The 25,959-nt window shown below is 36.2% G+C and overlaps 1 long non-coding RNA gene across 1 annotated transcript in view; it reads right to left on the reverse strand.

Moving 5' to 3' along the window:
- Positions 1 to 289: 289 nt before the first annotated feature.
- The window catches only part of LOC309621184, a 216,201-nt gene continuing 190,531 nt past the window's right edge, over positions 290 to 25,959 (reverse strand). Inside the window, exon 3 of the long non-coding RNA XR_014239797.1 lies at positions 290 to 10,891. This is a non-coding gene — a long non-coding RNA (uncharacterized lncRNA). The remainder of the gene's footprint in view (positions 10,892 to 25,959) is intronic.

Below are 25,959 nucleotides of genomic sequence, written 5' to 3' on the forward strand. Positions count from 1 at the left end.
GCGCGGTCCTGCCCATGAGAAAGACAAGATCCAGCCTCATCCACCAGAACACAGGCACTAGTCCCCTCCACCAGGAAGCCTACACAACCCACTGAAACAACCTCAGCCACTGGGGGCAGACACCAAAAACAACAGGAACTATGAACATGCAGCCTGTGAAAAGGAGGCCCCAAACACAGTAAGTTAAACAAAATGAGAAGACAGAGAAACACACAGCAGATGAAGGAGCAAGATAAAAACTCACCAGACCAAACAAATGAAGAGGAAATAGGCAGTCTACCTGAAAAAGAACTCAGAGTAATGAGAGTAAAGATGATCCAAAATCTTGGAAACAGAATGGAGAAAATACAAGAAATGTATAACAAGGACCTAGAAGAACTAAAGAACAAACAAAGAATGATGAACAACACAATAAATGAAATTAAAAATTCTCTAGAAGGAATCAATAGCAGAATAAAAGGCAGAAGAACCGATAAGTGACCAGGAAGATAAAATAGTGGAAATAACTACTGCAGAGCAGAATAAAGAATAAAGAATGAAAAGAATTGAGGACAGTCTCAGAGACATCTGGGACAACATTAAATGCACCAACATTCGAATCGTAGGGGTCCCAGAAGAAGAAGAGAAAAAGAAAGGGACTGAGAAAATATTTGAAGAGATTATAGTTGAAAATTTCCCTAATATGGGAAAGGAAATAGTCAAGTCCAGGAAGCGCAGAGAGTCCCATACAGGATAAATCCAAGGAGAAACACGCTAAGACACATATTAATCAAACTATCAAAAATTAAATACAAAGAAAAAAATATTAAAAGCAGCAAGGGAAAAACAACAAATAACATACAAGGGAGTCCCCATAAGATTAACAGCTGATCTTTCAGCAGAAAGTCTGCAAGCCAGAAGGGAGTAGCAGGACATATTTAAAGTGATGAAAGGGAAAAACCTACAACCAAGATTACTCTACCAGCAAGGATCTCATTCAGATTTGACAGAGAAATTAAAACCTTTACAGACAAGCAACAACTAAGAGAATTCAGCACTACCAAACAAGCTCTGCAACAAATGCTAAAGGAACTTCTCTAAGTGGGAAACACAAGACAAGGAAAAGACCTACAATAACAAACCCAAAACAATTAAGAAAATGGTAATAGGAACATACATATGGATAATTACCTTAAATGTAAATGGATTAAATGCTCCAACCAAAAGACATAGACTGGCTGAATGGATAAAGAAACAAGACCTGTATATATGCTGTCTACAAGAGACCCACTTCAGACCTAGGGACACATACAGACTGAAAGTGAGGGGATGGAAAAAGATATTCCATGCAAATGGAAATCAAAACAAAGCTGGAGTAGCAATTCTCATATCAGACAAAATAGACTGTAAAACAAAGACTATTACACGAGACAAAGAAGGACACCACATAATGAGCAAGGGATCAATCCAAGAAGAAGATATAACAATTGTAAATATTTATGCACCCAACAGAGGAGCACCTCAATACATAAGGCAAATGCTAACAGCCATAAGAGGGGAAATCGACAGTAACACAGTCATAGTAGGGGACTTTAACACCTCACTTTCACCAATGGACAGATCATCCAAAATGAAAATAAATATGGAAACACAAGCTTTAAATGATACACTAAACAAGATGGACTTAATTGATACTTATAGGACATTCCATCCAAAAACAACAGAATACACTTTCTTCTCAAGTGCTCATGGAACATTCTCCACAATAGATCATGTCTTGGGTCACAAATCAAGCCTTGGTAAATTTAAGAAAACTGAAACTGTATCAAGTATCTTTTCCGACCACAATGCTATGAGACTAGATATCAATTACAGGAAAAAAAATCTATAAAAAATACAAACACATGGAGGCTAAACAATACACTACATAATAACCAAAAGATCACTGAAGAAAGCAGAGGAAATAAAAAAATACCTAGAAACAAATGACAAAGAAAACACGACCACCCAAAGCCTATGGGATGCAGCCAAAGCAGTTCTAAGAGGGGAGTTTTAGCAATACAATCCTACCTTAAGAAACAAGAGAAATCTCAAATAAACAACCTAACCTTACACCTAAAGCAATTAGAGAAAGACGAACAAAAAACCCCAAAGTTAGCAGAAGGAAAGAAATCATAAAGATCTGATCAGAAATAAATGAAATAGAAACAAAGAAAACAACAGCAAAGATCAAGAAAACTAAAAGCTGGTTCTTTGAGCAGATAAACAAAATTGAAAAATCATTAGCCACACTCATCAAGAAAAAAAGGGAGAAGACTCAAACCAACAGAATTAGAAATGAAAAAGGAGAAGTAACAACTGACACTGCAGAAATACAAAGGATCATGAGAGATTACTACAAGCAACTCTATGCCAATAAAATGGACAACCTGGAAGAAATGGACAAATTCTTAGAAGAGCACAACCTTCCGAGACTGAACCAGGAAGGAACAGAAAATATAAACAGACCAGTCACAGGCACTGAAATTGAGACTGTGATTAAAAGTCTTCCAACAAACAAAAGCCCAAGACCAGATGGCATCACAGGTGAATTCTATCCAACATTTAGAGAAGAGCTAACACCTGTCCTTCTCAAACTCTTCCAAAATATAGCAGAGGGAGGAACACTCCCAAACTCATTCTATGAGGCCACCATCACCCTGACACCAAAAGCAGACAAAGATGTCACAAAGAAAGAAAACTACAGGCCAATACCACTGATGAACATAGATGCAAAACCTCAGCAAAATACTAGCAAAGAGAATCCAACAGCACATTAAAAGGATCATATACTACGACCAAGTGGGTTTTTTACCAGGAATGCAAGGATTCTTCAGTATACGCAAATCAATCAATGTGATACACCATATTAACAAACTGAAGGATAAAAACCATATGATCATCTCAAAAGATGCAGAAAAATCTTTTGACAAAATTCAACACCCATTTATGATAAGAACCCTCCATAAAGCAGGCATAGAGGGAACTTACCTCAACATAATAAAGGCCATATACGACGAACCCACAGCCAACATCGTCTTCAATGGTGAAAAACTGAAACCATTTCCACTAAGATCAGGGACAAGACAAGGTTGCCCACTCTCACCACTATTATTCAACATAGTTCTGGACGTTTTAGCCACAGCAAAGAGGCGAAAAAGAAATAAAAGGAATCAAAATCAGAAAAGAAGAAGTAAAGCTGTTATTGTTTGCAGATGACATGATACTATACATAGAGAATTCTAAAGACACTACCAGAAAACTACTAGAGCTAATGAATGAATTTGGTAAAGTAGCAGGATACAAAATTAATGCACAGAAATCTCTTGCATTCCTATACACTAATGATGAAAAATCTGAAAGAGAAATTAAGGAAACACTTCCATTTACCATTGCAACAAAAAGAATAAAATACCTCGGAATAAACCTACCTAAGGAGACAAAAGACCTGTATGCAGAAAAGTATAAGACACTGATGAAAGAAATTAAAGATGATACCAACAGATGGAGAGATATGCCATGTTCTTGGATTGGAAGAATCAATATTGTGAAAATGACTATGCTACCCAAAGCAATCTACAGATTCAATGCAATCCCTATCAAACAACCAATGGCATTTTTCACAGAACTAGAACAAACAATTTCACAATTTGTATGGAAACACAAAAGACCCCGAATAGCCAAAGCAATCTTGAGAATGAAAAACGGAGCTGGAGGAATCAGGCTCCCTAACTTCAGACTATACTACAAAGCTACAGTAATCAAGACAGTATGGTACTGGCACAAAAACAGAAAGACAGATCAATGGAACAGGATAGAAAGCCCAGAGATAAACCCATGCACATATGGTCACCTTAGTTTTGATAAAAGAGGCAAGGATATACAATGGAGAAAAGACAACCTCTTCAGTAAGTGGTGCTGGGATAACTGGACAGCTACATGTAAAAGAATGAAATTAGAACACTCCCTAACATCATACCCAAAAATAAACTCAAAATGGATTAAAGACCTAAACGTAAGGCCAGACATTATCAGACTCTTAGAGGAAAACATAGGAAGAACACTCTATGACACAAATCACAGCAAGATCCTTTTTAACCCACCTCCTAGAGAAATGGAAATAAAAACAAAAATAAACAAATGGGACCTAATGAAACTTAAAAGCATTTGCACAGCAAAGGAAACCATAAACAAGACCAAAAGACAACCCCCAGAATGGGAGAAAATATTTGCAAATGAAGCAACTGACAAAGGATTAATCTCCAAAATTTACAAGCAGCTCATGCAGCTCAGTATCAAAAAAACAAACAACCCAATCCAAAAATGGGCAGAAGACCTAAACAGACATTTCTCCAAAGAAGATATACAGATTGCCAACAAACACATGAAAGAATGCTCAACATCATTAATCACTAGAGAAATGCAAATCAAAACTACAATGAGATATCATCTCACACTGGTCAGAATGGCCATCATCAAAAAATCTACAAACAATAAATGCTGGAGAGGTTGTGGAGAAAAGGGAACCCTCTTGCATTGTTGGTGGGAATGTAAACTGGTACAGCCACTATGGAGAACAGTATGGAGGTTCCTTAAAAAACTAAAAATAGAGCTACCATGTGACCCAGCAATCCCATTACTGGGCATGTACCCTGAGAAAACCATAATTCAAAAAGAGTCATGTACCACAATGTTCATTGCAGCACTATTTACAATAGCCAGGACATGGAAGCAACCTAAGTGTCCATCAACAGATGAATGGATAAAGAAGATGTGGCACATATATACAATGGAATATTAGCCATAGAAAGAAAGGAAATTGAGTTATTTGTAGTGAGCTGGATGGACCTAGAGTCTGTCATACAGAGTGAAGTAAGTCAGAAAGAGAAAAACAAATACCGTATGCTAACACATATATATGGAATCTAAAAAAAAAAAAAAAAAAAATGGTCATGAAGAACCTAGGGGCAAGATGGGAATAAAGACGCAGACCTACTAGAGAATGGACTTGAGGATACGGGGAGGGGGAAGGGTAAGCTGGGACGAAGTGAGAGAGTGGCATGGACGTATATACACTACCAAATGTAAAACAGAGAGCTAGCGGGAAGCAGTCGCTTAGCACAGGGAGATCAGCTCGGTGCTTTGTGACCACCTAGAGGGGTGGGATAGGGAGGGTGGGAGGGAGATGCAAGAGGGAGGGGATATGGGGATATATGTATATGTATAGCTGATTCACTTTGTTATAAAGCAGAAACTAACACACCATTGTAAAGCAATTATACTCCAATAAAGATGTTAAAAAAAAAAACCAGATGGAATTGGGAAATATGTACAAGTACAAATCATACATACAGTAACTCTGCTGCCCCTAACTATATTGTGGAAGTGTAGACAGATTCCTAAAGCCAATCTAAGAACAAAAGAAAAGAAAAGTGGACAAACATCCTCAGGGTAACTTTAAGTTAGTCAGTTAAGTCTTTTTCTAGTGCTCCCTGTTGCATAGTCAGAGTCTTGGGAGACAAGAAACAAAGTTTCAGAATTATTTATTAGACGAATAAGAAAAGAAGGTAGAGAAATAGCGAGGGAGAAATAGAACACCTTCAGGCTAATGTTAGTCAGAGCTAGTCTTTAGTAAGGTGGAAGAAAAGTTTAAAAAAATTTTTTAAATTATGTCTTCTGCATATAATCCATGGCATTTTTTGAAAAGCCTTCAAAGATATTTCAAATGTCTCCACTTATTATTATTTTGGAATAAACATGGCTGAAAACAAAAACAAAAACCAAAAAAATAAAAATACATACTTACTATATTGTCCATCTATTCTACATGTACGTATGTATCCAAGAGAAATAAACTCATATTTATACACAAAAATTGTAAGTGCTTCATTCACAATGGACAAAAGCTGGAAACAACACACATGTTCATCAGTGGGTGAATGGATAAACAAACTGTGATAGACACATACAATGAAAGACTACTCAGCAACAAAAAGGAACAATATCCACTGATATATGCAAAAACTTGCTAAGTGAAAGACGCAAGACCCAAAATCCTACAAACTGCACAGTTCAATTTATATGACCTTCTGAAAAAGATAAAACTAGAGATAGAAATAAAATTAGTAATTTCCAGGGATGGGAGTAGAAGGGACGGACTGACTACAAAGGGGCATATAAGTACTTTTTCAGGTGATAGGCATATGTTTATATCTTGATTTTGGTGATAATTACATGATTGTATAAGACAGACAAATTTCATTGAACTACGCACCTAAAAAAAAGGTGAATTTTATTATACATAAATTATACCTCAATAAATGAAAAAAAGTAACTGAGAAAAGAGGGCAAAATTCATTAGAGGTTGTTTTTCATATTCTTTTATTGTGCGATATTTGCTTGATTTTGTTGCCAATTTTATGCTGGCTTTCTAAGATATATTTGTTGCATCTTATTGTCTGCCTTTTTTCTTTCACTGTTCTAGGTAATTGTTCTTTTTTTTTTTTTTTCCTGAACTTGTAGAAATATTGTTTGTAATGCAAACTCTGACTCCTTAAGAAAATGTTTTAAATTATTGCATGCTAATTTACACAGTTTTTAAAAGAATAATAATATAGATGCTCCTCTGGAAAGATTGATTATGTGAAAAAGAGAGAATAAACAAGGTAAAAAATAAAAAAATAAAAAACATAAAGTAGAGAAGAAAACATAAAAAGGGAAGTAATCACAGCAATAGCCGGTATTTTAAAATTTATAATATGGTATTATGAATAATATGCCCGTAGAAAGGTAAACTTAGGAAAAGTGGAAAATATTTTATAAAATTAATATTTATTGTTCAATTGTGATTTAAGAGAAAAAGTAGAAACCTTGATCAGTTTTTAAAATTGAATACATTTTACCATTGATCCAAAATATACTCCCCAGACTACCTCTAAGTCCTCCTGTCCCAGAGAATTAGAAAGGCTTGTTTTAAGAGTAAATTAGGATTGTTTAGTGTGCAATCTTAATAAGTCAAACATTTTGCTTTGTAAGGTCATAAATTCATGCCTATATCTCTAGCTTTGTCTCGATTATTCCTGTATATCATTTCATGGACTGCATACAAATAGGTTAAATTTTTTTCATCAAAAGCAAAATACCCCACAAACCTTTATATTTTATTTAGTCTGTTTGACACAATATGTTTATTACATTTACATCTTTTATCTGCTATATTTGGAATTTGTCTTCCCATATTATTTTTATACTTCCTTACTATGCATTTGTGGTATGAGATTTAGGCAATACATAATGTAAATTTGTAACCTAGCACATTTCACTTTTTGTTTTAATCTACAGGAATTTCAGAACCAATTTTGCAGTCCAACTTGAGTATTGCAAGGACATTACAATGTGTATTTTTCTAGAGTAACTTTATATCTGTTTTCATAGTATTTATATATTTCCCCATCTTTCTTAGTATTATATATAATTAATATAATACATAGTATATGTATTATCTTTATTATTGCAAGCCATCACACACAGCAGTCCCACTACTGGGCATATACCCAGAGAAAACCATAATTCAAAAAGACATATGCACCCCAATGTTCATTGCAGCACTATTTACAATAGGCAGGACATGGAAACAACCTAAATGTCCATCAACAGAGGAATGGATAAAGAAGATGTGGTACATATATACAAGGGAATATTACTCAACCATAAAAAGGAACGAAATTGGGTCATTTGTAGAGACGTGGACGGACCTAGAGACTGTCATACAGAGTGAAGTAAGTCAGAAAGAAAAAAACAAATATCATGTATTAACGCATATATGTGGAATCTAGAAAAATAGTACAGAGGAACCTGTTTGCAAAGCAGAAACAGAGACACAGATGTAGAGAACAAAGGTATGGATACCAAGGGGGAAGGGGGGTGGTGGGATGAATTGGGAGAGTGTGATCGACATATAAACACTATTGATACTATGTATAAAATAGGTAACTAATGAGAACCTACTGTATAGCACAGGCAACTCAATGCTCTGTGGTGACCTAAATGGGAAGGAAATCCAAAAAAGAGGGTATATATGTATACATATAGCTGATTCACTTTGCTGGAGAGTAGAAACAAACACAACACTATAAAGCAACTATACTCCAAAAAAAAATTTTTTTTAAAGTAGCATTAAAATGAAAAAAAAAAGAGAAGTGTGTATAAAATGAAGCCCAAACACAGAAACCCAGACTTAGCAGAAACTTCCAAAGAAAGAAATTTAAAAATAAACCCATACATATATGAAAAAAAATTGGACTAAATTTTTAACCTACTAAGCCTGGAACCTTAGTACATCACCTGAGTTTTTTTTTTTAATTAACATATATTTTCCAAATTATTTTTATTTTCTTTACTTTTACTAAAAAAACTTTTATCATCCATCGCTCAACAGTTAGTATAAAATGATGAAGACTCTTTCTCTGGGATTCTTGTGTATATTTTAAAAAAATATAAGTATCAAAAATTCTGCTTAGACATTATATGTGCATATGTTTCTGCACATGTGCATTTTTATATGAGCTATTTTCACAGAGTAGAGATGGCATCTTTTTTTATAGTCTTATGACATTATGGCTTAGGTTTTTGGCTCTAAATGTCCCTGTTTTTATACTATTAAATTTGAGTATATGCAATTCAGTGAAATCATCTCAATTACTTGATATTTCTTTATTTTTAAAGGAAAATGCTCACACCAATTACTAACTACATACAGTAGGCTGCTAAGAAAAATCTAAAAGCTTTGCTGCTTCTTTCCTTGATTTATGTAGTATTATTCTTTTAACCACATCAAATTATTTCAGTGATGTCTTTGGCAGAGTGTTTTACTAAATAACACATGATTCACAGTGATGGAATGGGTGCTCCAAGCGTGACTGTGCTCTGATGTGTTTGCTGATTAAGTATGCTTGACAAACCGTGTCTCGGCTGTGGTGCAACCCACGGGCATTTCTGTTGTGAGAAGCAAATGACAACATCTCTGATGGTAAAAAGGCAACATGGTGCCCATGTTTCCCCGACAGTAAAGCTTTTATCGCTAACTTTCAGAGGTCACAGAAAATGACATCCCAATTCAGCATATACAAACTCTCAGCTTTCCCAGGGCAGAATTCACAGCAAAGATGTCAATATATGAAGCACAATGCAGTAACATAAAAACTGCTATTGGGCTCTGGAAAATTATATGTTATCTCCAGCTGTTAATTGTAGGTCTGGTGCCTTTTGTTTTAATTCCAGAGATGTGCAGAAGTAGAACCCTTTATTAAGCTCATCCAGTATCAATCTATGAACACTGCAATTATATGTTGTTTGTTGGTAGGAAGTCAGGTTGAACTAAGTAAGGAACATTCACCAGTAATGTGTCACTGGATATAAAAAGAGTTGCATGCCAAAAGCATGATCCCCTGTGCTGCATGGATTATTTTCCTTATTTTATTTCTCCACTAAATAAGCAATTGCCTCAAATATGTCCTAAAGATGAATAAACTTTTGATATGATTCAAGTCTTAGCCGACTACTATTTTGTGATTGGAAAACTCCTTCCACTATTTTTTTTTTCCCCTAAGATATAAGAAGTAATTCAAGTTTGCTCATTTGAGTGCCTTAAAGCACATTTTAACTTAAAGCTTCTTAATTTCCATTGGCCATTCAGGGTCTAACTCACTAAGAAGCAAAATGAGTAACTTCAACTTTGCTTCCAAAATACATAAAAATACTTTTGAGAGTCAAGGCAGAGTCCACATTTTCCCTCCCACATGTTGTCTTTATCATCTGCCCAAACATTTGCCTTTTTAATGTGAAAACGTGAGGTAGTTTAAAATGTAAACATCACTAGCTATGGAATTGTCTTGTCCAGTTAAAAAAAAAAAAAAGCACAACATTAATGTTACTGTGTTTATAGATTTAAAGGATCAATGAAAATACTTGCCAGAGAAGTAAAATGAATACAGTATGGCTCACTGAATAGATTAACTCAATAAAAGTCTTTTCGAATTACTTTCACAAATTTTATACAAAGATGGAATTTGTCAAAATAAAACTATCGAAAAAATAGAGTTTCAAAGTAGTGTCTACGAAGGGGTAGTTCATCAAGTCGATATAATAATATCGCAACCTCTATCAATTGTGTTATATTGTAACTGCTTGCTCCTGTTTATGACACATTTATTGAATGCTATACATTTCATATATGTTTGGGGACTTATTTGTAAGCCTTATCAGTTGAATTTTTCATATTTCTCAATTATTGGAGTAATGTCCATATTTCATGGATGTTAGTAAAGATGATAGGAATACATTTTCCTAGGATTTGGATTTTTAATATCTATATAAGATGATATGCAGGTGTACTGTGAAAGAAGTTTCATATATGAAATGAAATGTGCTTTCAGTTTGATCATTAACAGGGAAATCAGTCAAGCTGAGGAGGGTATATATAAATGGGATCTAAGCTTGCTGTGCAATGAGGCAGATGATTATACTAACACAAGCTGAAGACAAAACCTAGTTTACTACGTCCATATTTTTCCACTGGGGAACTGTGAGAGATTGCATCTTACAAACATTATATTATGAGAAGAATGAATCCTCAAGAGAGAAGATAGCTTATAGGCCTTCAAAATTAGCAAATTAAATTGTCTTTTGGAACCTGTACCTGTATTTCCTATGCACTATTTTTAAAGCACAATTTTGATCACTGTTCTCAGTTTTCTTACCTGGTACTTTCTGCACTGGATCTGCAGTTTAGCAGCTCCACAAACAAGCCTTCTCTGGTCTCTTTAAATGACAATAAGGCTGAGTCTTCTTATTTTCATCATTCTTCATTTTTTGCCTATGAAAACAGACACAGGACATTTGACCAGATTCTGGATGGAAGCTGATTTTTATAATTACTGGGATTTTCACCATTTGGGTCTTTTCTGAATAAAAGGGATAGAGTTCAAGCCACAGAAAAGTTGACTTAGGACCTTATAGCATAGCATACAAAGACTATCAAAATACCTGATGAGGTTTAATCTAAAACAAGATAAAATGTCAGGAATTAATTACTCTGTGCAAATATGACAAAAATGCCAAAAGGATATAAAACTATATTTACTTTTTACTTTGGCAAAAGACAGAAAATAGAGTATTTTTAATATCAATCATATTTGATCAGCATAACCAAAAAAGTTCTTAATAATCTGAACTATTTAGAAATAAGATGAGCTCTATAATAAGTTCAACATTACTAGAATTGTTCTACTGGAAATTATGTATCTCACCCCCAGGGGTATTACTGTACATGTGATTTCTGTTTGGAAATGGAACATGAACCCCTTCTACAATTAGGATTCTGCAATAACATTCATTCATACATTCATTCATGGAACAAAGATTTCTTAAGCACATCTAAAGGGCCAGATGCTGTGATAGGCTTTGAGGAGGCAGTAGTGGGTAGGACATTGTACCTACTTTTCAAGGGCTTAGATCTGGGGAGAGAGAGAAGCAAAGAGAGAATCCCAGAAGACTGTGAGAACCATGATGCAAGTAAGTACTAAAGAGTAGGAAAGTACATGAGAAGCTTTTCAACCCAGTTTGAATAAAGGCTCCACAGTGTAAGACTGCACAACCCATTTGGGAAAACACAAAAAACAAACAAAACAACATGGCTCATGCACAGAACAAGGGCCAAGCTATAAGAAAACACAGATGAGTAGAGTTGTCTCTTGGTAGAGCTGTTAGTAAAATTATATATGACTTAAAGCTTGACTTAAATAATAGAGAAAAATCATTAAAATGTTTTATAGCAAATAAATAACTTCAAACACCAGGGGGCACTGAGTATCAGCAATTTTGCAATATATAAACATTTAAGTGGCACTAAATGATCTCATTTTTTATTTACAGCATTTACATAAAATTTCAGTGTGAGCAATTGCTGTGTAAGTTTAGTGGTAGACCTGAATTTCACACATATTTCTGCTGTTCACAATTAGTACTTCCATCATGTAATTCACTTTGGTTTATAATGTTGGAAAAAGGAGATAGAATGAAGACATGAAATGGAAAATAAAATTAAAATTTGAGAAGTATTTTAAAAGTGAACATCATCAGCGTAAAATAAGATTTTTATTCTCTGGGTTTGCATAGAGTAATGAAAAATAGCTAGACAAGCAATAGATAATATGCTGTCAATTTCTGTTATCAAAAGCATTGGGGTAGAAGGTTCAAGAGGTTCATAGAAGTGTGAGTGTTGTGAGTGGGGTCAAGGGTCAGCTTTGTGAAGACTTAGTCTCCCCCACAGATGATATAAATTGGAACACTGGGGAGATGTTCACACTAGAAATAGCTCCTCTACAGTATTTCATATTGTTTGAAAAGTCATCATGAGAAATGAATTTATTTCCATATGTGTTTTCAATCATCAGACATCATCCACTAAAGAGAAAATATTTGTGGAAACAGGAACATCTTTTTTTTTTTTTTTTGGCCGCACCACATGGCTTGTGGGATCTTAGTTCCCTGACCAGGGATCGAACCCAGGTCCACTGGCCGTGAAAGCCCACGTCTTTTTTTTTTTTTTTTTCCAATACCTTCTTTTTAAAAGAAATAACTTATTAATTTATTTTTGGCTGCTTTGGGTCTTTGTTGCTGCACGCGGGCTTTCTCTAGTTGTAGTGAGCAGGGGCTACTCTTTGTTGCAGTGCGCGAGCTTCTCATTGCGGTGGCTTCTCTTGTTGTGGAGCACAGCCTCTAGGCACGTGGGCTTCAGTAGTTGTGGCACGTGGGCTTCAGTAGTTGTGGCACACAGGCTCAGTATTTGTGGCTCCAGATCCAAGAGCGCAGGCTCAGTAGTTGTGGTGCACGGGCTTAGTTGCTCCACGGCATGTGGGATCTTCCCGGACCAGGGCTCGAACCCGTGTCCCCTGCATTGGCAGGCGGATTCTTTTTTTTTTTTTTCTTTTAACATCTTTATTGGAATATAATTGCTTTACAGCAGGCAGATTCTTAACCACTGCGCCACCAGGGAAGCCCGAAAGGCTGAGTTTTAACCACTGGACCGTCAGGGAATTCCCAGAAACACCTTATGCTACTTAGAATCGTTGTCTATAGTCTAGTGGTTAGGGGAGGTGCAGAAGGAGAAGATGGGCTGGGAAGAAATAGGTTCAAAGGATTGTGGTAGGGGCAAGAGGATTCTATTTATTTAATACCTAATACATACCAGAATCTTCTACGTGAAATTGTTATTTAATCTTCTAAGTATTCAAAGTTGGCAGTGTTGCCTTCATGTTACAAATGAGGAAATTGAAGTTTAGAAAAGTTATATAAATTGTCCAAATTCACAGAGCTAACGATGGCCAAAGGTGAGATTCAGATCTATCTTTTTGCTGGCAAATACCATAGCTTTTCAACATGCCAAGCTTAGTAGGAATAATACATTGGTATCTGCCCAGATCACATTCCTGGTTTAACTTAATTGTCCCACGCGCTCCAAGGATCCCTAGTTCTATAGCCAGCCCAGATTACGTGTTCCTTGCTGGAATGTCTGGTACACAGTGCTGCAGTTGAGTTGAAACACGACATAGCCTCCTTGAAAGTTTAAAAAAAAAAAAAACAGGCTCTTACTTTTCCGGACCTGTGACATGAAAAGTCAGACAAAGCATAACCCTGGGCAGACAGTTTGTAAAAAGAAGTCATCAAGAAGCAAACATCACAGAGACGAGTCCCAAGACAGGATTTTGAGTCAGTGGATCAGAAGAGACCTCCAGATAAAAAACCTTAAGGCATCCAGATTATTCTATGAGAATGAAAATATTCTAACAGAGTCTAAGGGCAGCTGGGTGGTTTTGTCTTGAGGTTTCCATTCCTGTTTTGTTGGCTCTATCACCTAGGTAAACATTACCCAAGATGAGTTCTGTAGAAGTTTAGTCCTGCCATATTCTCTGAAAGAAACACACACATACACATACACACACACACACATATACCCTATGGCCAAAAAATAAGTTTGGGAAACTTTCCTTTATTCCCCTTTTGGAGATTCTTAGAAAGTCAAATTATTCATTTTATTTTATTTTAATTTTTGAATTTTATTAAATTATTTATTTTAAACAGAGCATTTCCTAAACATTTTTGACTACTGCATTATTTTTGTTTGTTTCTAATAATGCCTATTAACCTACAGAAATAATTTTCTGAGTAATATATGTCGGGAAATTCTATACTAGAACAATGACTTCCAGTTTTTTCCATTAACTAGAGCCCTCCTATTACTTTTCCCACTTAGACCTCATGTTTTGAAAATTATTTTCACTAGTGTCTTTAGAAAATTTATCCAAAGACTACTGTTAGACTTTGTGAAATATTGGCAGGAGGCAAATCCCACAGACCCTCATTACTCTTTACAGAGTTTCCCTGAGTTACAGATTTGAAACTGGGAATCACTATTCTAAGAAGAAATTGCTTGTTAAGAAGACTCTGTTCATTACTGTCATATTTATTTCTTTCATGGTTAGACAATCATCGCCATTTCCTCAGCATTTTTGCTAAGCCCACAGAGATGTGGGAATACCGCAACTTTCGTTGTGACTGAGAATTCCCTGGGGACGTCCCTGTTACGAGGAGTAATCAGTGTAGACGTGAGGGGCTCCATTTTCATCTTCATCAGGTAATTTATAGTCTTTGCTCTCTGTCCTTCCTGCTAGTATGGTCAGAGCCCAGGGGCTTGGCCAACATCTGGCACAAGTGAATCACACACACGTGATCAAGAGGAATTTTCACTGTATCCATTATTCAAAGTTTAAAGGAAAACCTTTCTCTTGGATTTGAATGTTTTTACTGAGCTCTATATTTTTCTGTGTCCCAGTTTTGAAAATAGGAATGACATTTCTGAATTTGAAACAATAAATCATTAATAGGTATGTCATATCATACTTTAATATATATCCATCACAATATTATTTAAATTCTGTTTTTAAACCTTTATTTATCATTACTTGAGCTTTCTAATAAATTGTTTGAACTCACTATAAGGCTTTTTTTTTTAAAATTTATTTTATTTATGGCTGTGTTGGGTCTTCGTTTCTGTGCGAGGGCTTTCTCTAGTTGTGGCAAGCGGGGGCCACTCTTCATCGCGGTGTGCGGGCCTCTCACTATCGCGGCCTCTCTTGTTGCGGAGCACAGGCTCCAGACGCGCAGGCTCAGTAATTGTGGCTCATGGGCCTAGCTGCTCTGTGGCATGTAGGATCTTCCCAGACCAGGGCTCGAACCCGTGTCCCCTGCATTAGCAGGCAGATTCTCAACCACTGCGCCACCAGGGAAGCCCCAAGGCATTTTTAAAATTATCTGAAGCTACAAAAAACACACCAATGGAAAATATTACATCCATTGTTCCCTCTTCAATGGTGTTAGATATTAATTTATTGCCATTCACATAAGCATCAATAAGTTATTATCTGCTAAGATAAAATTTTTCTTTACCGGAATTTTGAATTGTTTGATTGCATTATGTTTCAGTTGTAATAAATGACACTACTATTGTAGAAAAACTGTCATGCTTCCCATCACTGTGCACCATTAGGGGTCTTTTGTTTGTTGGCTTTTGTTTTCTATCTGTCTCTGTTTGTTGGCTTATGACTCAAGAGACACAGTACTTGCTCTTAATTGCCGTGAACTGGATACACACACACACACACACACACACACACACACACACACACACCCTAACAGTAATTTTACTATACTGCTCACAATGTTCTAGAATAATGGAAAATTTGTTTGGCTAATTGAAATATCAATGTGTTGTACAAACTGAATCCAGGAAATATTAAGTAGGGATTTTAAATCTGTAAAAGTATAAATACCTCTTGGACAGTATGTCATATCTATGTCCCCCAAAAGGAAGAGCAATGAGCCCAATAATTAAAGCAAAATACCAAATGGCAATGACCACACACACAAACACAGACTCACCTTCTCCCTCAGACATACACATATGACACTTCAGCTAAAAGTCAGATGTTTCCAGAAAGTGTCAACAGACACCTTTGCACCTTTACTATTTGTTTGAAAGATACTTGTTGAGTAATACTGAAAAGACAGAGTGAGGACACGAGATTCTGACACCTATTCAGGATGTTTGAGCTGGAATACCCTGTTAAAACAGAGATAAACAAAAAGACTGATGGGGTTCAGGGTATTTCATCCCAGAATGTGCCTCTTTTTGATATGCGGATTATTTTGAGCTGCAAATGATTAAGGCCCAAGAGACTCAAGAAGAGCTTTTTACCTTCCTTCCCCTTAACTGCCTAAACAATTTAGATAGGAGGTCTGTACCTGGAAGAGAGCTATTACCACAGATAACTTTTTTATGTAAGAAAGATTACTCAGCAAGGCGTGGCAAGCATTCGTTGACCAAGCTTCTGCTCTTCCCATCTCCCTGTGAATCAAGTGCCTCCCCTTTGAAGTCCCAAACCCTACCGCCTTCTCCTTAGCCCAGGATGGTGTATAAGCCTCACTTGCCTGACCGTCAGGAAGCCTCATGTCTTTGGGATTCCCTTATTTATGAAATTAATTGTTTTTCTCCTGTTTATCTGTTTTATATCAATTTAATTATTAGACCAGTCAAATAACCTAGAAGGGAGAAGGGAAGAATTTTTCTCCCCTAAAAGGCTGATATGTAGACTGGTTTGGTAATAGTCTGACAGTTTTAGTTTAATTGTGGGATGTACTAATTGTTTATTTAACTACATCAATTGCCAAAATCACCTTGCTCTTGAAGAATGCTGTCAGATAGCAGCTTATAATTCCAAGATTATTTTGACAACCTATGTGAATATGCTTTATTTCTATTCTCTATTTTATCTGAATATTTGCCATAATTATTCATATTTTTACATATAAAATGATAAATATTAGTTCTTAAAATTTCTTGGATAAATCTTGGATAAATTATTTTATCCAAGATTATCACATTCTCTTTGTTAAAAAAACTTTAAAACATGTCTTTTCCTTGACAATATTCTAAAAGAGGGAGAGGAGAAAATCTTCCACTGAAAAAGAGTGGGGAATCCTCTTCCTTTCTCACTCAGGGTTTAGGAGCAGTTTGAGGAAACAGAAATATTTTAAAAATAAAATGCTTCTCACAATTCTTCATATATAACCTATTAAATTTCAATCAGATATGTAAATTTATACACAGATAATTATTTTCATTAAAGTCAAACTTGGGGATCTTAATATTGGAATTCTGTATTATTGTGGTTTCTTTATATTTTCATTTCCTTAACAATATTTTTCTTTTGTTAACCACATCGTTTATTTTAAAAAGAGTAATACTATATACAGATTAAATGATATGTTTTGAACCCATTTTATCCATGAATACATTTTTTTAAATAGCGGGAAATTATTTTTTTGATATTGAGGGGGAGCAGAGTATACCTCCACCAAATATACCTCTTTGGAGTAAGCATTATTTTAGGCTGATTTTTTAAGAAAAGGATGATGTAAGAAAAGCTCTAAAAACTGAGTAGAAGTTACCCTTGTGTTACAGACATTTACCTGTAGAAGGGAAATATCCATTTGTAAGGGTGTTTCCCTCTCTATACCAGGAAGAGAAGGATAACTTTAAATCTCTAGAAACTCTTATGATTGGAGAAGGCAGAGACTTACATCTGCATTACAACTGTACCCTTGTCTACTGCACTTTGCCTGGTAACCTCCCATAACTGGCTTCCTTCCTCCAACATCTTTTAACTCTAGCTGGAGATGATATTTAAGGTGGTGGCTTGGGCCATTTCAGAGAGTTACTCCATTTTCCTGGGTCTCTCCCATGTATACAGGAGGTATCCAAGTTATTAAGCTTTTGTCTTTCTCTTATTAAACTGTCTTTTACTACAGCGGGGGTCTCGGCCAAGAACCTAGAAGGGTAGAGGGAAAATGATTTTTCCTCCCCCACAAGTAGTGATTACAAAATACCCTGCCAATGTCTAGTAAGACTCTGAGTTAAAAAGTCATCAGTGAAAAAGGCATGTCCAAGAGTCACAAGTCATTCCAATGAAGGCACAAAGCACCTGAAATTAAATCATCACGTGCAATATACACTATCTCTGTCTAGAAGGAAAAAAGGAGGAACATTAAGTGGTGACAAAGAACAAGACTGGTTAATAAATTTAGGCTTGTAATACCCATGACAATATAAATCCTAATTCTTTGCATTATAATATCTATTTTCATACAGTTGTATTTTCATTCACAATATCTATCTGTACTTAAAAGTACTGCTAAGTACTTTTAAAATACTGCTAAGTTGTTAAATTTTCTTAAGTCGTTACGTTTTCTTAGCATGACCAAGAATTCCCAATTCTGTAAAAAATGAAAGTCTCCAAGTGACAGCAACTTCTCTTAGAAACACCTGGTGGAGAGTAACTTTTGTTCTCTTAATAACTGTAATAACCCAATCAGTGGACTGGTCTATTTTTTTCAAAGCTACATAATAAGCATGAGAGGTAGCTGTGCAATACCAAAGCATCCCAAGATACTCTTTTTTTACAGACAGTTGAATATTTCCTTGTAGTTTTGCCACTAATGTAATTTGCTCACTCTGCTACCTGTCTGTTCTCCTCTAATCCAAGATTAGACTTTAAAACAGGAGAAATCTACTGAAGCTTTAAATGCATGACTCATGCTCTATTATGCTAAATAAAAGTCAAACATTTTGTGATAGGCCATGTTGACTATCCTGCTGAGACTCATCATGTGAGATATAAATTAACTTATTACTAGAATATTGGGTGGACATCACTTTTAAGGGCGACTTGAACACATTAGGGAATGTGATATTAAAGCAGAACATCAGAACAAAATCTCTGAAAAAAAAAAAACAAGCTTGTGTTTGATAAATGAGACCGGTTTTTCTCTTTTCTTCACGAGAAAAACAAAATATAAGGTTTAATGCAATTCACCCACACCCTGAATTGAGTTTTAAGCCTAGCATCTGTTTCTTGGATGACTGTGGGCTTACCACCCAGGGTGTTGAGAGACTCACACGAACTGACTAGCTTCTTTGTTCTGATCTCTATTTATCTTCTCAGGCCCAATTCTCTCCTCCTTCTGCAAGAAGACTGAAATTAAGTAATGCTGCATGCACTCTCTAATTTTAGTCATCACATTCTTCTCAGGATAGTGGGGTGGAGAGACTATATTGTGACAAATATTTCACCCTCTTCTTCAATCTAAGGATGATAATTTCAGTGTCGTTTATAATAGATATGGGATGTTTAAAAACGTCTCCCTCTTAGCAGCTGTAAAATTATTACCATAAAATAACATGATTTTAGCCATTTCACTTCACTGCTTTAGAATCAGGAGGAGGAGTTATTTTGATTAGAAAAAAAAATAGAAGGAAAAGATTCTGTGAACTTCTATTCATCTGGAAATAAAATTTAAGGTTAAGGCTATAGTTGTTAAGAGATACTTAATTTTATATTATTTATGCTTCTGATTTTATACATTTATTATGCCAACCTGACGCTCAAAGATGCTTATTGATGAGTGAAATTATAAAAAGAGTCTGTGATTTTTATATACTAAATCTCAATTCCAAAATCTCCATATGTTGGGATTTATATTTCCAATTCATGTAGTCAGGTAGCATTATTTTCTTAAGCCCCTCTCTGATACAATTCTGACTTTGAGGTAGCTATAAGACCATTTACAAGGTGCTAATGATGGCTTGCTTTAGTTTGACCCAGTCACAGATTCCTTAGGATTCTTTTTTTTTTTTTTAATTTTTATTTATTTATTTATTTATTTATTTATGGCTGTGTTGGGTCTTCGTTTCTGTGCGAGGGCTTTCTCTAGTTGTGGCAAGCGGGGGGCCACTCTTCATCGCGGTGCGCGGGCCTCTCTTGTTGCGGAGCACAGGCTCCAGACGCGCAGGCTCAGTAATTGTGGCTCAGGGGCCTAGCTGCTCTGTGGCATGTGGGATCTTCCCAGACCAGGGCTCGAACCCGTGTCCCCTGCATTAGCAGGCAGACTCTCAACCACTGTGCCACCAGGGGATCCCTCCTTAGGATTCTTATTGCTATATACTCTACATAGTAATGATGGCATATAAAAGCATTTGAGTTGATTGAATGAACTATGAAAATCTAAATACACAGAAATGATAACAGAGATCTGAAGGGACCTGGGGGAAGCACCAACTGTGGTCACACATTGATCTAAATAGTCGAATTTGTTCCCAGGTTTCAGGTCAGTCATTCCACAAACATAATATATAGAGCATTACAAGCTAAGCACTTAGGATTCACTGGTGATAATGGTAGAAAGTTCCCTTAGAGTCCACACAACAGCACATACAATTAAACCACAATTTCTGGTATGATGTGTGCTGTGACTGAAGTCACAGATACCAAGGGAACTTGGAGGAGGAAAAGTGCCTTACATAGACTGGGGAAGTGGTCAAAGTCTTTCTGGAGGAAGAGACATTGAGGTTGAGATCTGAAGGATGAGTGGGTATTAGGTGAAAAAGAGAAGAGAAGTGGTGTCCAGAGAGAGGATACTGTTGGGAAGGAAAATTTTTTCTTCTACCCTTCTAGGTTCTTCTGGCTGGTCTAAGAATTAAATTGACATGAGACAGGTTAACAGGAGAGAATCAAACAGAAGTTTAATAACATGTATATATGGGAGAGACCCAGGGAAACTGAGTAAATCCCCCAAATGGTTGAAGCCCTCACCTTAAATACTATCTTCAGTTAAGGACAAAAGAGGATGTTGAGGGTAGTGGTTTGGGATTTCAAAGGGGAGGAAGGTAATTCACATGAAGATGGTAATCAAATGTTTGCTGGGTCATGTGGAGATAATGGGACACAGAGAGGAATTTTAAAAGATAGACTTTGCTAGGTTCCTCCCTGTCTACACATCTAGGTCATACTATAGTTATCTATGGTGGTAACTCCCTTCCTGGAACAGGTCCTCTGTTTTTTTAGGCAGTTAGGGAGAAGGTCAAAGTTTCTTCCTGAGTCTTTAGGCCTTAACTGTTTTCAGCTCAAAATAATCCACATGCCAAAGTGGTACACTTTGGAGTGGCAAATTTTGCTCCCCTGTAATACATAAAGAACATGATCCATTTTCCAAGCTGAAGGAGGTTCTGTGGGAAGGAATCTGTTTTGACAATGCTAGGAGAAAGAGGCAGAGTGACTGCCTGTATTACTGGGGAACAACTTACCCGGGCTGAGTTCTGAGGGAAACTTGGCTGAGTGGCCAAAAGGCATTCTGTAGAAGTCCTTTACTTTAGCTGTGGCTTTTTGCTACTTACTGGAGCATTCACCTTATACTCTTTGGTAAAGTGCTCCTACTTCTGGAAAAAACACCCACACACCCCAAACAAATCTCTCAATCAGTCTTTTACCAGCCAGCCCTCCTCCCAGTTTCCTATCTCCTCATCTAAGAGCTTTCTGCTTGGCCAAATTCATTTCCTTTATTTGCAGCTGAAAGGGAGAACTCTCTTTTGTCTTGTTTTGGTGGCAGCCCAAATTAGACTGAAATTTACCCTTGCCACTGCCAGGAATTTGGGCAGCTCTTAGAAGTTAGCATTGATTTAAATTTGTATGGATTTATTCGCAACTATAAATGTTGACTTCTCCTCTAAAATAAACCTGTGTTTACTCTGATGTTTGCTCAATTGTACATGAAGGGCTTGGTGTAGAGGAAGGCTATGCGTATGAAACACACCTATCAGTTTTACCAGTCTCCAGAAATTGAAAGAGTAAGATTTCAATTGTCCCAAGAGGAACTTTTAGATACAAATTGCAAAAATAATTCAACAGAAAATCTTTTTTCTATGTGCTAAGATGCGCTTGGATGACAAAAAAAGGGAAACTGAATGGAAACCATCATTTGCCTAAGAGATACATTGTGTATTTTTAGACAGAATGTTAATTTTACAACTTAAAATTAGCTCATCCTTTTTCTTCTTAGAAAAATCAGGCCTGAAAAAATAATCCATTAAAAATAAATAAGGTAAATAAAAATATAATTGGCACTTAAACATAAGCAAACAAACAAAACATTTATACTGCATAGCTAATAGTGACACTGCTGAAAGAGAGCCATCTGTGCATCTTGAAAACTTCATTTTGAAATTGTTACTAAGTAAAGCTAACAATAGTCTTGAATATCCCATTATCCAAAATTGGTTCTCCCTTAAGAATAGTCATGAATTATTTTTATGGTTAAGACATTTCTCTGAAGTTTTACAGAGGCCCTCTTGGTTTGGTTTTTGTTTCTTTGATTCTTTTTCAAAAATCACTCATTACAAATTTCTAATGTTTTAAAAATATTTCCTATGTTTAAAGGCTATCTCCCCATGGCTGTGTTGTGGGTCACCCAGCTATTACTTTGATTATCTTTTTTTTTTTTTTTTTAAGATTTTTAGAAATTTCATGTAATGTTTGAAACATTTATATTAACATATTTCCATACAAATAACCCAATGAAAGTTTAGTATTAGTTGTTTTGTTTGTTTTTTTATACTGCAGGTTCTTATTAGGCATCAGTTTTATACACATCAGTGTATACATGTCAATCCCAATCGCCCAATTCAGCACACCACCATCCCCACCTCACCGCAGTTTTCCCCCCTTGGTGTCCATATGTCCATTCTCTACATCTGTGTCTCAACTTCTGCCCTGCAAACTGGCTCATCTGTACCATTTTTCTAGGTTCCACATACATGCATTAATATACGATATTTGTCTTTCTCTTTCTGACTTACTTCACTCTGTATGACAGTCTCTAGATCCATCCACGTCTCAACATGATTATCTTTTTTACTTTTAGATATATGTACCTTAAATTTACTAAATGGAGAGAGCAAGGGACTCTTCAATACAATGTATGAGAAAACACTCTAGAGAATAAACATACTTCTGAATCAGCAAAGAGTTCTCGGGTTCCAGGAAAGAGAAACAAGCTTAACCAGAAATTATAAATATGGCACCATGCAGTACATCAATATATCATTTCTGTTAACCCATATAGGATAAAATAGAGCAAGCAGTGGAGCTTACACTAGAATATGTTTCATGAGAAGAGGTATTTTGTCTTCTGTACACTAAAGCATCCTAACTGCCCAGGAGTATATTTAGCATGTAATAAATGTTCATTTAATATTTGCTGAATGAATGAACAGAGAGAGGAGATAGGATACAACGTTAATCAAATGTAGGCATTGTGATGAGCCCTTCATAATATGACATCTTAATGAATCCTTATGGAGGAAATGTGAATATTGCATTCTTTTTTAACAGAAGAGAAAACTAGAGCTCAGAATGGTGAATTTAATTACCCAAGGGTTGACAGGTGGTAACCAGCAGATCTGACAATCAAAATCTATCTACTAGGCTGCCCAAGTAATACACTAGCAACAGTATCAGGCTACTCATAAAATGTACCAGAAAGAGTAAGAGTTGAGTATTACAGCTGTCCATGGAAGCCCCCACCATGTAGAACCCATGATAGAAGAAGCAATGGAGAATAATTATCGTGGATGGGAGACACCACAAATCTAATCCACTGCCAAGATTTCACTATTGGGAGCTACCAGTAAAATACAACGTTGAGATTATCTGTTGACAGGCACAGTGTTTAAAGAAAACTTTACATTGCCGCATCTGGGAAACCATACTTACTTGGTGGTCACGTCTATTGCTGCTATAACATATTACTCACAGACATAGAGGCTGCAAACACCACCAATTCATTACCTTGGAGTTCTTTGGGTCAGAAGTCCGATGTGGGTCTCACTGGATTAAAATTAAGGTAATGGCAGGGCTGCATTACTCTCTGGAGGCTTTTGGGAAAAATCTGTTTCATTACTCATGAAATGAGATGTTGGCAGAATTCGTTTCAATGAGGAGATCTCCACTGCTTGCTGGCTGTCAGCTGAGGGCTGCCCTTAGCTTCTCGAAGCCTTTCTCTGTTCCTTGCACACTACTCTATCTCAGAACCAGCAATGGGTTCATTGAGTCTTTCTCACGCCACCATCTCCCTGACCTCCTCTTTCGCCTTTCTTTTCCACTTTTAGGGTTCATGTCACTACATTTGGTCTGCCCAGGATAATCTCTGCATCTCAAGGTCCTTAACCTTAACCAAGGCTGCAAAGTCCCTTTTATCATGTAAAGTAACATAGTCACAGGTTTTGAGGATTAGGAGGTCATTATTATGGCTACCAGTGACCAAACTGACATGTAGTTCTCTAACCATTTTGATGGCCATAGAGATTGTTGGTCTTTTAATATATTTTGCAATCAAGAGATAAAATAATTCCTTCCAAGGAACCTAGATGGCTTTTCAGTGATTGCTTAAATTATAACTAAGTTCTTTGATTTTATTGAAATATATTTGACATATAACATTGCGTAAATTTAAGGTGTACAACATGTTAATTTGATACATTTATATACTGTGATACAATTGCCACTGAAGAGATAATTACCAGCTCTATCACATTTCATAGTCATCATTTCTTTTTAAAATATAATTCATTATTCAGAATTTAGGTAGTAGGACTGCTTTAGAAAAAGCATTGCACTTATTACCTATTGTCTTTCTTTTCCCTTTTTTGAATGTAGTCCTACCCTTTATTTATGTCTAAAACTTGTTTTCTCATTGACTTTAGATTAGAATCAGGGTCTGTAACTGATCTTCTTTTTGGACAGACCTTGAAAGTGGTTTTTTAGCAGTCACTGAGTAATGACCAGGGTTTGACATGTGGGAAATAGAGCTGGACCTGTTCCCACAACAACATATCCCAAACTAGTTAACTACCATCCATATATCATTTTGAGTTTGGGGAAAAAATATGGGCAGGGAATTAGAAGGAAAATAAGAAAGAAAGAAAAATGAAAGGGATACTTCAGAATGTATTGCATCTGCTCTAAACATGGGGTTATATAATAAAAACTCTGAGAAAATAAATCCCGTTTGACTGCCTACTCAAATACTTGTAACAAAATGATAAAAATGTCCTTTAGATTTCTGACTGAGACCCAAAGCTCACAGCAACTGAGGGTAAGAGCTCGAATATTCTAAAAGGATATCCTGGACACATCAGTGAAGAAGGGACAAAGCAGAAACCAAACTGGTTTCATAACCATCATCCATGTCTACTGCATACAAGAGAAAGCTGAACATTCCTTAATGATATTTTTTATAAGAAGATTTTCACAGGAATAGAGAGGGCTATGACATTTCCCTCCATTTCTCAATTCAAGTGTTATGATCTCCAAGAGAACCAGTCTGGATCCTTACTGAATGGCAGAATTTGGTAGGCTCCCTGTATAACACTGTTGGCACAGAGCACTGACAAGATCTTGGACAAAACCTGACATTTTCTTAAATATCTGGGAGAATCCATGAAGATGTTTGAAAACGTGTGACAGTAAGAGGCAGAGGAGTGCTACCTGTGATGGGAACTACCATTAAGCAAACTGATTCTCCTAATTTGCTACAGTAACATGATATGATGTTCCCTGGGGGCCAAGTGAATGCCTGCATTATTGAGGTTAATGCTACATTGTGCTGTGGCTTAAAAGAATGACTGTTTCTCATTTATGAAGAGTCTTTTATGGATCAGGTAGCCAGGTAGCTCTCCTCCGTCTTGAAGCTATGCCTCCTGAACACATGGCTTTCTAGGTTATCATCTAGGGTAAGAGTGAGATGAGGGGCCACACCATCCTCTAACCTGGACGGTATCTCTTTTGTGACCTTTTGCAGCTCCATTCATTCATGCACATAATGAAAGGATGTGACTATTTCTAAGTGGGATAAAAAGTATAATACTTGTCTAGAAGCAATCCTACCACCTAAACATTAAATGCTAGGTTGCAATTTAAGAGGTCAATAGAGAAA

This window comes from Balaenoptera borealis, assembly GCF_965194805.1.
Source record: "Balaenoptera borealis genome assembly, chromosome: X".
Classification (NCBI taxonomy): Eukaryota; Metazoa; Chordata; class Mammalia; order Artiodactyla; family Balaenopteridae; genus Balaenoptera; species Balaenoptera borealis.